Source organism: Lissotriton vulgaris, chromosome 1_1 (assembly GCF_964263255.1).
Source record: "Lissotriton vulgaris chromosome 1_1, aLisVul1.2, whole genome shotgun sequence".
Classification (NCBI taxonomy): Eukaryota; Metazoa; Chordata; class Amphibia; order Caudata; family Salamandridae; genus Lissotriton; species Lissotriton vulgaris.
This window is the reverse complement of record NC_141685.1, coordinates 1,631,745,441-1,631,756,660: the sequence shown is the minus strand read 5'-3', so window position 1 is coordinate 1,631,756,660 and position 11,220 is coordinate 1,631,745,441. Positions and strand designations below refer to the sequence as shown.

The following is an 11,220-nucleotide window of genomic DNA, read 5'->3' as shown; positions in this document are numbered from 1 at the left end:
GAACTTCAAAACATGTGTAATATAATTAGTTGTCTCGAACTCAATTAAGGGAAAGAGAGTGAGAATTTGTAGATGGGTTTAGGAGTTATCTCCTCCTAAAAGAAATGTATAGATTGTAAAAAGAAGCATTGCCAAACTGCACATTTTACATTACAGCCATGTTTTTAGGTGTTTTGCTTTTAAGCCATTGTTTTCCAAACTATTCTCAAGGGGCACTAATGAAAGAGTTCAGTATTCTTCCCAGCATGCATCAAATAGATGCTCAGATATCACCAAGCTATGTTCAGTGGCATAGCCGAGTAACCTCTTGCATATGTTTTGCTCCAAGTTCCATATGGCAAAATTGCCTGAGAGTAGGATTAATTCCATCTTTCACTAAATTACTACAGGAGCATACTGTAGCTAGGCAGTCCCAAACTTGGAAGTGAATCTCATGAGTCCTTTTCCAATTTCTGTTATCTCCTTGGATTTTGCCAGGAGTTGGTACCTGAATAGGTGGGAGAAGAGAACCAGCCTTCTAGATAGGATAATGTAGCAACTATTTCAAATGTGGTCCCCACCCAGCTCTTATCTAAACAATGTGCCTCTATTGTTTAAGGGGACCCAAGCCATAATCTGTGACTTAATATAGTTTATGGTTTTGTTAATCACAAAGTTTAGTAGCATGCAACAGCATTCAATGGTTTCTGCTTGGCTTTGGGATTTCTTTCGAAGAACACAGTCATCAGCGCAACGCAGAAAGGAAGGTTTTCTGGTTGTCACCTGAGACCGTCTGCAGAAATTTTGGAAGGTGATTGACATATCAACCGAAGGGGGATGGGGTAAAGAGGCATCCCAGTTTGACACCATTTGTTTTTCGAAATGTTCTTGTTTGTTGACCTTGAGCTCTGTAGCTCACTTGAGCTGAAGTGTTCACGAGTAGTTTTTGGATGAAATTGGCCAGTGGAGAGTTGATATCAGTTTATTTTTGTTTAGCCCAACGCTTGTCCCGGTTTGCCAGGTAAAACACCAATGAGTAATTGAGGAAACATACATAGACGTGTCCTTGTGCTGTTTGTATCACAATCAGGTTGTTCAGGAAAAAGGTTTGGTCTATGGTTGGGTGAAACACCCTAGGAAGGCGTAAGCATTTTGTCCTTTCCCCCCCCATTCTTCTCCTCTTTTTGACCTCTTCGACCCATTGCTGATGGATCTCGTGTAAAGTTCTTAAGTATTAAATGAATTGATCCCTTAAAGGCAGCCAATTGGAATTATCCTTTAACCAAACTGAATTGAACCCTGCCTCTATCCACACCATTCATTTGAGGGAGAAGGTGAGAACAGCTGGGAGCAGACTGCGCTCCCTTGATGGTCCAAAGAAGCATAGGCAGCCTGAACGCTTTGCGATTTTTTTTGTGTTGCTTGAAGGAACTCACAACTTCGAGTCCGCCCCAAGTGGATTTTTGCAAATGAATCAAAACAATATTCACTGCACTACCACTTTTATTTATTTGGTGAATATAGTAACCCATCTCAATATCAAATTTAAATGAGAATCTGTGTGGCAAGTGCATTGTGTAAAAGTTACACAGATCTCACAGTCCCAAGTCCAAGCCTCAGAGAGTAGAGGCTTGTCTCTGTTTAGGCAGATTATAAACTCCCAAACAGCAGAATTACCACTAAAAATAAAAGACCTTCCATGAGTATTTGAAGCTGGAGGTTTTGGAAGGGCAGTGCCGTTCACGACCTCAATAAAACCGTAAAAATGACACACAAACATAATCTTGAACATGGTTGCTCATTGTTACATACAATTACATAGGTTGGAACAAAGTGAGAAGTTGAAGTGCGCACTTTTACTTGAACAGTTTCTAAAGTCAACCAATCTAAAAGGGAGAACAAGCAAACTCCAGCAAAGCAGCGCACAACATCTTATAGGAGATTCAGAGTGATAATGTGTCGTGTATTCAGAATCATAAGTCAGCAAGGCCCCAAAGAGCACACCAACAAAAATGAACTTGAAGCTTTGTCCTCACACTCGTAATTTCCACTCTTGACTATGCCAACGGCCTTGGAGTACCAACTTTCATAATTTGTAAAATACAACTAATACAAACCGCTGCTGCACGACGCCATCTAATGATTCCTGTCCCACAGTCACTCCACTGGCTACCTGTGGCTAGAAGAGCAATGTTCGAGGCACTTCGTATCATTTGCAAAGCCCTCTAAGGGCAAGGGCCACTAATTACGTACAAGTTAAATTCATGCAAAACAAACAAAGTAGGAAGGTGCTCTCCAGGTTTGCACCACAGACCATCATACCTTTCACTATTAGAAATTCATAGGCTGGCACCGCTTTCTCAGTACAAGCTAAAAAACCATGGAACTCACAAGCATCCAAGATTCAGAGAATGCAGCAACATTTATGCTTCAGAAGAGAAGAGAAACATCTCTGTTTCTAAACTAACTCGATTATCCCACAACCCTCGGGTAACACCTGGAATAACAATTGCTCCTTCAAGGACAATCTACTGTCCACAGTCGGCAGATATGAAACATCCCAGCCAGCACAAAACGTATATGCTCAAGTAAGTTATGAAGGGCTGAACTATGTCTAGCCTGGGTATTATATAGTGACATCACTTCATATGTAACCATCATGGTCCTCACTAACATGCTCAGCGGTCGCACAGAATCCGAAACAAACAGGCATAACTGAAGATCCCTGCCACAGACATCTGGCCAAAGGAGGACTCTGATGTAGTCCATCACTACAGTTCCCAACTAACTACATACAATGACCACTTCTTGACATCTTAAATCACATGTGTGATGATAGTAACAAAATTAACCCCAGCAGATCTCTCTCCCATCTCACCTTTCAACCTATGCCTCCCCAGGGCATAAACATTAATCTAAAAATCTCAGAGTGGATAACAGAATAGTAACCAGTTAAGGGGACTGTGGGCATAAGAAATCCCAAAAGTGACCTACAGAGCTGTTTAAAGCTTCTAGGTTATTGAAAACCATTTACTGCGTGTCTCACTCTTCTTCATCCATCACACTGTTAAGCACTGCATCCAAAAACACAAAAGCTGCACCTCAGCGAGCATCACGTGTGACATGGAAACAATCCCACATAGGATCAAAACAAAGAAAATACTCTTCCAACCACACACCCTACAGAGTGTAGCATGCTACCCGTGTGGGCAAACCCTCCGGTGCTCCACTTAAAGCTGTATAAATGTTACAACACAATGAGGTAACAGCAGCACATAGAACAGGTTTCAATGTTAGAAGGGAGCACCGATGGGAGTCAAGGCCTCCCACATGACCAGAACCATCTGGCTGACAATCCGCAGCTTTATCTTTGAATCCTCTTCATCAGAATTTGTGTTCCCAGTTGGTGGTGATTAATCAAGAAGATTGACTGAGGCTATGGGTCGGTTGCTATGGAAACGGAAATGTTACAAGTACTGCCTTGATCATTTATTGAGGAGAGACATCTGTGGTCCTGAGTCATCATTTAACCCCCTTTCCTCCAGATTAAAGGAACAGTGTACCTCTCATCATTTTCAATAATGTGCAGTGGCAGCACACCTGCTGCACGGGGCTGTACAAATAACTCCCTACACAGATCTTAAAGCAGGATCCAGCTCGTGCTTCAATATTAACAAAATGATGCTCAAGAGAGTGACGTTGTGCCCATGTAATTGTCAACCATTGGGAGCCTGTTTAACTTGTGCTGGCCCTACCCAGGCTTGTTAGAATTTGAAATGGGGGGCTCAGCAAAAATGTTTGCAAGGATCAACCTAGTTTGCAATCCCACCTAGTAATTTGAACACACATGTTCGCTAGAGATAGAAAAGGGCACCTTAGTTCCTTTGATAAAGCACAAGTTGAGCACATCCACACACAAAGTAGTTCACTGAAGTGCCAGGGACGTCAATGTCAAGATATGCTTTCTAAGGCCAAATATTTTTGCTTTTAGCCAATGTGTTTTTTTGCGATATGAGTACCTAACATCTTCCCCAATAATAACAGTTTACAAAACCCATGATAAAACAGAACAAGCACTGACAAAGTCAAAATGCTGGTGGCAAATTTCAGACCTATTGGCTTTGCCAATGCTTGTATGGATCTGGAGTCAACCAAGACCTTTTGATTTTATGATGCCAAGGCTGTTTCCAGGCAAAATGTGCAAATTTGTATCACCCGGTTGGCAAAATAATCCTGCACCGCAATACGAGTGCTGATCTATTTTTGTATGAGAGAAGAAAGCGTTCCAAAGTATAGTCCTTGCAAACGAATGCCCTTCCACTCGATAGTTGCTGTGCAGGAAAGTTTATTCAGCACAACAATCCTACATGTTAGTCCTTGTGCACGGGACGCAGTCGAAACGCTTTGGGTTGTTCTGCTGAATAAACTTTCCAGCATAACAACTACAGAGTGTGTGTTTGCTTCTACACATTGTGGATATTGTTTATTTTGGGATATATGTCATGTATAGATATGCATATAGATAAGTGCAGTGGTTTCTCTGTCCATGATTAGGCGAATGTCGTCTGTTGCTGTTAGGAGGGTGCTCTCTGTGCTGCAGTTGCTGTGGAATCCTGATTGGGTGGAGTCCAGGAGGTGGTGCTGTTCAAGATGGGCAGAGAGCTTCCTGTTGTTCTTTTTCTTCAGGACTTTGGCTGGGAAGGGAAGGAGCGAGATAGGCCTATAATTGCTAAGATCCTTAGAATTGGGCGACAGTTTCTTCAGCAGAGCGTTGACCTCCACATGTTTCCATCTGTCTATTGCCAGCGGAGACCAGGCACTCGGTACCACTTTGCCACAGAGAAACAGAATCTCATCATGGTCCTACTCCTAAGGGGCCAGAAGAACATAGGCCTCAAGACACACAGCCGCAGAGAGGACAACCACTGGGAGGACTTTTAGTGGGCCGAGTTCAATTGCGTTTTTTAATTTAGCGATTGTCAAAGACCCCAACCTGTCAAACGAGCACAAGTCCAGGACTTTCCGCTTTAAAGTGGTCAATCGATGCAAAGGAGGGTCCTATCATGGTCTAGGACAGAAGGTTCTACTGCCAGGATCTTCCATGTGATGCTGATAAGTGGGGTGCAACGATTTTGTTCTAGGGGTGACATTTTGCGAAGTGTATGATTTTTTTTTGCACTTTGGGATGTTTGTGAACTTTCTCGGTTTAAATTCATCTGCCTCGCGAGACATTATCTGGACATTGCGCGGATCATTTTCACCGCACTACGAGATAATACTCACTCTAACAAAATCCAGGCAAGAGGGAAAAGGTATACACGTTTTTCTGTGGAAGTTTAAAGTTTGAGACGGAGATCGTCTTGCAATTCCCAATTCAATACCAAAGACATTGCTTTCCAGGATAGCTAAAGAGCGCTCGGCTCCTGCAGAGAATGGGTTACAAAAGCCCTGGAGGCTGAATAATTATTTCGTCCTCCACATCAACCTTAGATAAAAAAAAAAATAAACATAAAGTTGCTACTTCTGATAATAGACCAGTTTAAAGTCACAGTCAGAAGAAATTAAAACACAGACCGACTGAACTCGATATGACAGAATTTATTACCTGGCTCTAGCTTTAGTTTCTAAGATCCCTGCAAAAGTAGATGCAAGAAACATTTAACACATGATACAATCTTCCTAGCTTCATTTAGTAATATTTAAAGGAAGTTTCTACGCCAGTACATCAGGTGGCTCGTTGGTCTAGGGGTATGATTCTCGCTTAGGGTGCGAGAGGTCCCGGGTTCAAATCCCGGACGAGCCCCATTTTTGCTCATTTCTTTATATAGTTTATTGTAGTTTTAGAATCCGAGGAAGATTTAATTTGAAGAGAGAAGAAAAAAATCAAAACCTCCATTAAAAAAAAACAAAAACAAAAAACGCAGGGCTCGTCCGGGATTTGAACCCGGGACCTCTCGCACCCAAAGCGAGAATCATACCCCTAGACCAACGAGCCGACATATCTTATTGACAATTCACATGGATATATGTATTAAATCCTGTGGCGGAATATATACATGATTGATGTTTTCTACAGTTCTGTGACTTTGCCATGTACACATTCTTCTGTCTTCGTTGCTGCGAGCCTTTTACCTTATACGAACCTCTGCCACGTACGCATTATTCGCTCTTCTGTACTTTGACCCTTCCATCTTAGACGTGTGTGAAAAAAAAATCGCCAATCTGCATCTAGTATTTTGGGGAAGGTGGAGCTTCAAAATCTAAAGTCAAAGTGCAACAACATAGGAGTATAAGGAGACGCGCTCGCTTTAAGTGCAAAGGGAGGAAGGAGCCCCGAGCTGTAAATGTGTCTAAATGTAGCGCGTTACTCCGGCTCTGATTTCTGCCGCAGGCGCTCTGCGAGGGGCAGGGCGCGCGGATTTAGCAGCGCATAGACAGACACATAGAGCGGTTTGGGGCATAGCCAAGAACATGTCACATATGTAATGGTAAGAGTTGCTAAGGTCCGACGCCATCACCCGCCGGCGCCATCACCCGGGTAACAAATAGCTTGAATGAGACGCTTCAAAGCGAAACCTGCGACACTTGCCCCTGTCTCTGTCGCCGCTGACGTCTTGCTCCCCCCTTCTTTCGCCACCTCCAGACCACCTGCTCTTCCACAGCCTGACAGCTCTTTGAGCCTCTAAGCCCCCGAGGTCCGCTCAAAGAAAGACCACCGCGTTTACCTCTCAACAGAATGCTAACACAATCCTTCTCATAACCCCTACTCCGTGACAAACATCTATGCAATAATACCTAAAGAGGGACCACAAAACCAATAAGTGAAAGTAGTGCTCTACAATGCCAGTATCCTTAAATAAACGTGGCCAGAACACTGCCCCCAACCACAACCAATGGCACCCATCCTAGGTTACATCTCCACCCAACTCACCTAAGATCTCGCCCTCACTTCATATAGATCTCAGAAGGCCGAAAACGTGTATAGGATTGTTGCATACACAATGAAACGTGAACGTATATAAGGTCCACAGAATTATAAATACAGATGGCATCACATATTTGTTTACAGCATCGTGTCAGGCAGTGAACAAAAATACAAAGGACTTTAATAATCAATTCTTATAAGTACGAGGGAGCAACAATTGCAACTTAAATAAGGTGCAAACGGAGGGCAAGCACAATAAATGAAACAGATTGGCCTATATTAGCCAGTGAGCGATGGGCAATGAGCAATGCATGGACCGGTCAACTAGACAGGTGCCCCTGTAACCGAGGAGAGTTCTTTCTGAGATAAAGTGACCAGCGAGTGAGGCCTGGTGACCAATCCATAAGGCTGAGCGGCCCAGTGAGGGATGCAGGCTGGCCGTGAAGGACGCAAGGTGACCAGTGAAGTGGGCTTGATGGCCAGCGAAGCAGGTGGGGAGAATTTCCTAAAATACCCGGTCACACTTGTTGCATGAAAGGGCAAATATGACCAGTGAGGGAGGGAAAGTGATCGTTTGTTGGAGAGGGACTGGAGGGAGGGTGGGGTAGTGAATGAGGCAGAGAGAAATGAGGACATGTCTAATGAATGTGGCAGTGAGGAACAAATAACGCACAGATGGCACAGTTTTGCGCTGTGACGCTCCATGGAGTAGCTGTACGCGCTATAAATTGCTTTCATCATCATCATTCGTCAGATCAGCGAATGCAGTTGTGGCCAGTGTATAATGTTAATGTAAATGTAAATTACATTTACATATTGTAGTGGCCCCTGAATGTAGAATAGGGACTAGTGAGAGGAGTAGAAGGACCTGTGTGAATTAAGTAGGATAATGAAGGAATTGTGTTTGTAGACAGACACGAATAAGGCACGATCTACTTAACACTGGTCAGTGTACAGAGCCGTGGCCAGTGAATTAGACATAGTGGCCAGTATAAGGGTCACAGTAGTCAGTGAATGGGACACAGTGGCTAGTGAATGTCTCGGTGGGCAGTGACAGTGGGCAATCAAAAGCAGATTAAGCAGTGTGATCTCTGACTGCCGTAGTGAACGTTAAATGAGGCATAAATCATTAAAGGAGCTATATTGATTAGTGAATTGGATAGAGTGATGGATGAGTGGGGCAGAGGGACCCGTGACTGCCCAAGAGGTTCTTGGGGTCCACTCTCAGTCACTAAAGCAGGCAGCCCAAGCATGAAAACATACCAGTGAGACCACAGAAGGAAATGGTTTCTGATAATGGTATGCATTTCCGATTGTTTATAGGTCTATCCATTACAGGAAGATTTGACTAAAAAGCATGTACTCGTTCCAATGAGATTTTGAGCCCTCGTTATCAGGGAGACAGCAAGTTTTTAGAACCTCCCTGAAGCTGAGAGAGACTTGGGGTGACTAGCACCACATATCTGCCAGACATGACCATCTCCTGTCTCTGTTACTCGTTCTCATTATTGATCCCACCTCCTCATCTTCTCCACAGACCCTTCCTTATCCCTACCACTCACTCACCTAACCCTCATATATATTTAAAATCCCAGACCATATATACTCAGGTGAGGATATAGTGGCTATTGGTTCTAAAACGGAGCTAACATGCACCAACATAAGGGTATCTTCTGTAATATTAGTCTTAAGAGGGAAACGTGATTGAATTCAAGGACATCTGTTAGTCGCCTATCGTGCCTGGTCCAAACTTGACCCAAGCTAGCTCATTCCTCATTTGAGACAGTCAGCACCTGTATTGAAACATATGTGGAAGGTTTTAATGCTTGGCTTGCCAATGCACTAGAAGATTAGTTCATACCCCCAAATCGTTTCTATCACGCCGCCTCACTCCCTCAGAGCCTTGGTATAATGGCAAAGAGAACATGTAAGAAACTGGATCGGCTGTGGCGTTGTAATTATGGTGCTGAAGAGAAAGGTGCTTATAAACAGGAACTTAAGCATTATGAATTTCTTCTTAAGGAAGCCTGCTCTAAATATTACCAACGTGACACTTTTCTTGAAAAAGATCTAGCCAAGGAGGTGTTTTGCATCTATAAATCCTTGGCAAACACTGATAGAATATCTTCTTCGGTCAGGGCATTCAAAATGATTTTCTATGATTTAGCTGACTTTTTAATAATAAAATTGAGCATCTTTTGTCTCCAATAGCTCTGAGGTGACTTCCCTGACCCCCATCCCCTCTTACTACATCTGCCATAATCTCATTACCTTGGTCTGAGATCTGCTCCATTTCAGAAGGCATTATGCTTGCAAAACCTAGTATCATTATCTCAGGTTTCCTTTTTTATTGGTGTCCCACAAAATATCTTTAGATTTCAGCGCCCACAGTGGCACCAGTCCTCGCCTCAATTTGTAATGCCTTGCCCGACCTGGGCCAAGCACCAGATTTCTGCATATCAGCAGCTGTCATTACTTTACTGAAAAAATCAACCTTAGATCCTCAAATCCTGGCCAACCATCACTTTATTTCCCTCTTGTCCGCCATGGCCAAAGAAATGGAGAGTCATGTCAATCATCAGCTATCACACCATACAGAGAACAGAGCTGTACTCAATAGGTTTCCGTCTGGCTTTCACCTTTATCACAACACTGAGATCATGTTAAAGGCCGTCTGTTATGATGTTCGATTATCTTGGAGAATGGGGGCTCTTGCACCTTCACAAAGTCTTACATATGATCACTTAAGATCCTTTCCCAATACATTCTTTTCCAGTCGGCTCATCGTCAGCTATGCTGTGGTGACCCTCAGGGCTCATCCCTGAGCCCGACTTTAACATCTATGTGATGTCACTGGCCAACTCTATCACCTTCTTTGATCCTCAATTCTATTCTTACGCTGATGATACTCAGATCATCCTTTGGCTTGAGAGGAGTCTCTTGTCCATCCAAGATTCATTTAAATATTGCCTTACACTGGTGGTCCAGTGGATGGATGCCAACTCCTGGAGGTTGAATGCAGACATGACGAGGCCCTGGTTTTTGGGAATCCTTCCGTCTGATCACCTATTAGTTGGCCACAATCTGGGGATTATCCTAAACTCTATACCACCCTTTGAGTCTCGCATCAAATAGCTGACGGCGACATGTTTTGCCTTTTTGAAGAAGATGATAAAGATCCCCGCTTTTGTGCCAAGTGCTTTACTGAGAACTTTGGTACAGACACTTATTGTCTACTATCAGGACTACTGCAATACCCTCTTCTTGTGCCTCCCCTCGTCTTTCATACAGCATCTCCAATTGCTACTGAGTGCTGCAGCTAGGCTTATTGCAGGCTTGCCTAGTTAAGCCAAGGTGTCTAATCACTTGTCTGACATGCTTTGGCGTCCTCCTGGTAAATGCTGTATCTTTTAGGCTCTGTGCTATTGCCAAAACGCGGTACACATGGTAAGTCTGCCTACCCATATAAGTGGTGTATTTACCAAATACTGTCCTATCAGACATCCTCGATATTCAGAGGCTCTATTGGCCAACTAACCCAGATTCCATAGAAGGAGCACAGGAGGGCATGCTTTCTTTGATGTCTCTGCCCAGTTGGAACAACCTGCCTTTTGCTATTTGTGCAAAACCAAACCATATGCGATTCTGTAAAGCTCTAAAAACACATTTGTGTTACCTATAGATCTGCTGTGTGCTGCTGTTGTTACTAAACTTAGAGCCACAATACCTTTGGTAACCACATGCTCTAGACAACTAAAACTAAAAAAATATAAACTAAGCTAACAAAGATTCCCCTTGCAACATAAGTGATAATTAATAACCTCAGTCCCATAGAAATATTTAGGGGTCGAGTAAGGGTGTGAGAGGGACTAGGTGCAGGCTGAGGCTTAGCGTACCAGTCTGTTGCCAGAAAACTCTACTCTGGGCTTAAAGCCTTTCTCAGCAGTCTTTGTGGTAGCAGAACTGAGAGCAGAGAGTTGCTTACGACCACAGCCATGCTCTGCACTCACAGCCTGCTGACCACTGCCAAATGGCTGTCCTGCAAGGCTTAAGGGCAGATGGAAATGGGAATAGCGGATGGACAAATTACATGTTAAACACTCAGAAAAGCATGGGCAGTGCTTTTTTTGAGCCGGTGTTTTCCAGTGGTCTGCACCTGCAGCTAATTGCCAGCACCGGCGCTTATGGCAGTCTGCCACATGGTGGCACTGTCTGGCTGTCTGTATGAGCACAACAGCAGCTATTTATTAGTTCAGTTTACATTTACAATTACTAATATCTGCCTCCCAGGCCATTCTTATAGCTTTGGAGGCCTG

General features: G+C 43.6%; 2 non-coding genes across 2 annotated transcripts; one reads left to right on the top strand and one right to left on the bottom strand.

Moving 5' to 3' along the window:
- The first annotated feature begins 5,710 nt into the window (after positions 1 to 5,710).
- TRNAP-AGG (transfer RNA proline (anticodon AGG)) lies at positions 5,711 to 5,782 on the top strand. The gene has a single exon. It is a non-coding gene; the product is annotated as a tRNA-Pro (tRNA).
- A 120-nt stretch (positions 5,783 to 5,902) lies between these two features.
- On the bottom strand, positions 5,903 to 5,974 carry TRNAP-UGG (transfer RNA proline (anticodon UGG)). Its single transcript has one exon. It is a non-coding gene; the product is annotated as a tRNA-Pro (tRNA).
- Positions 5,975 to 11,220: the final 5,246 nt, after the last annotated feature.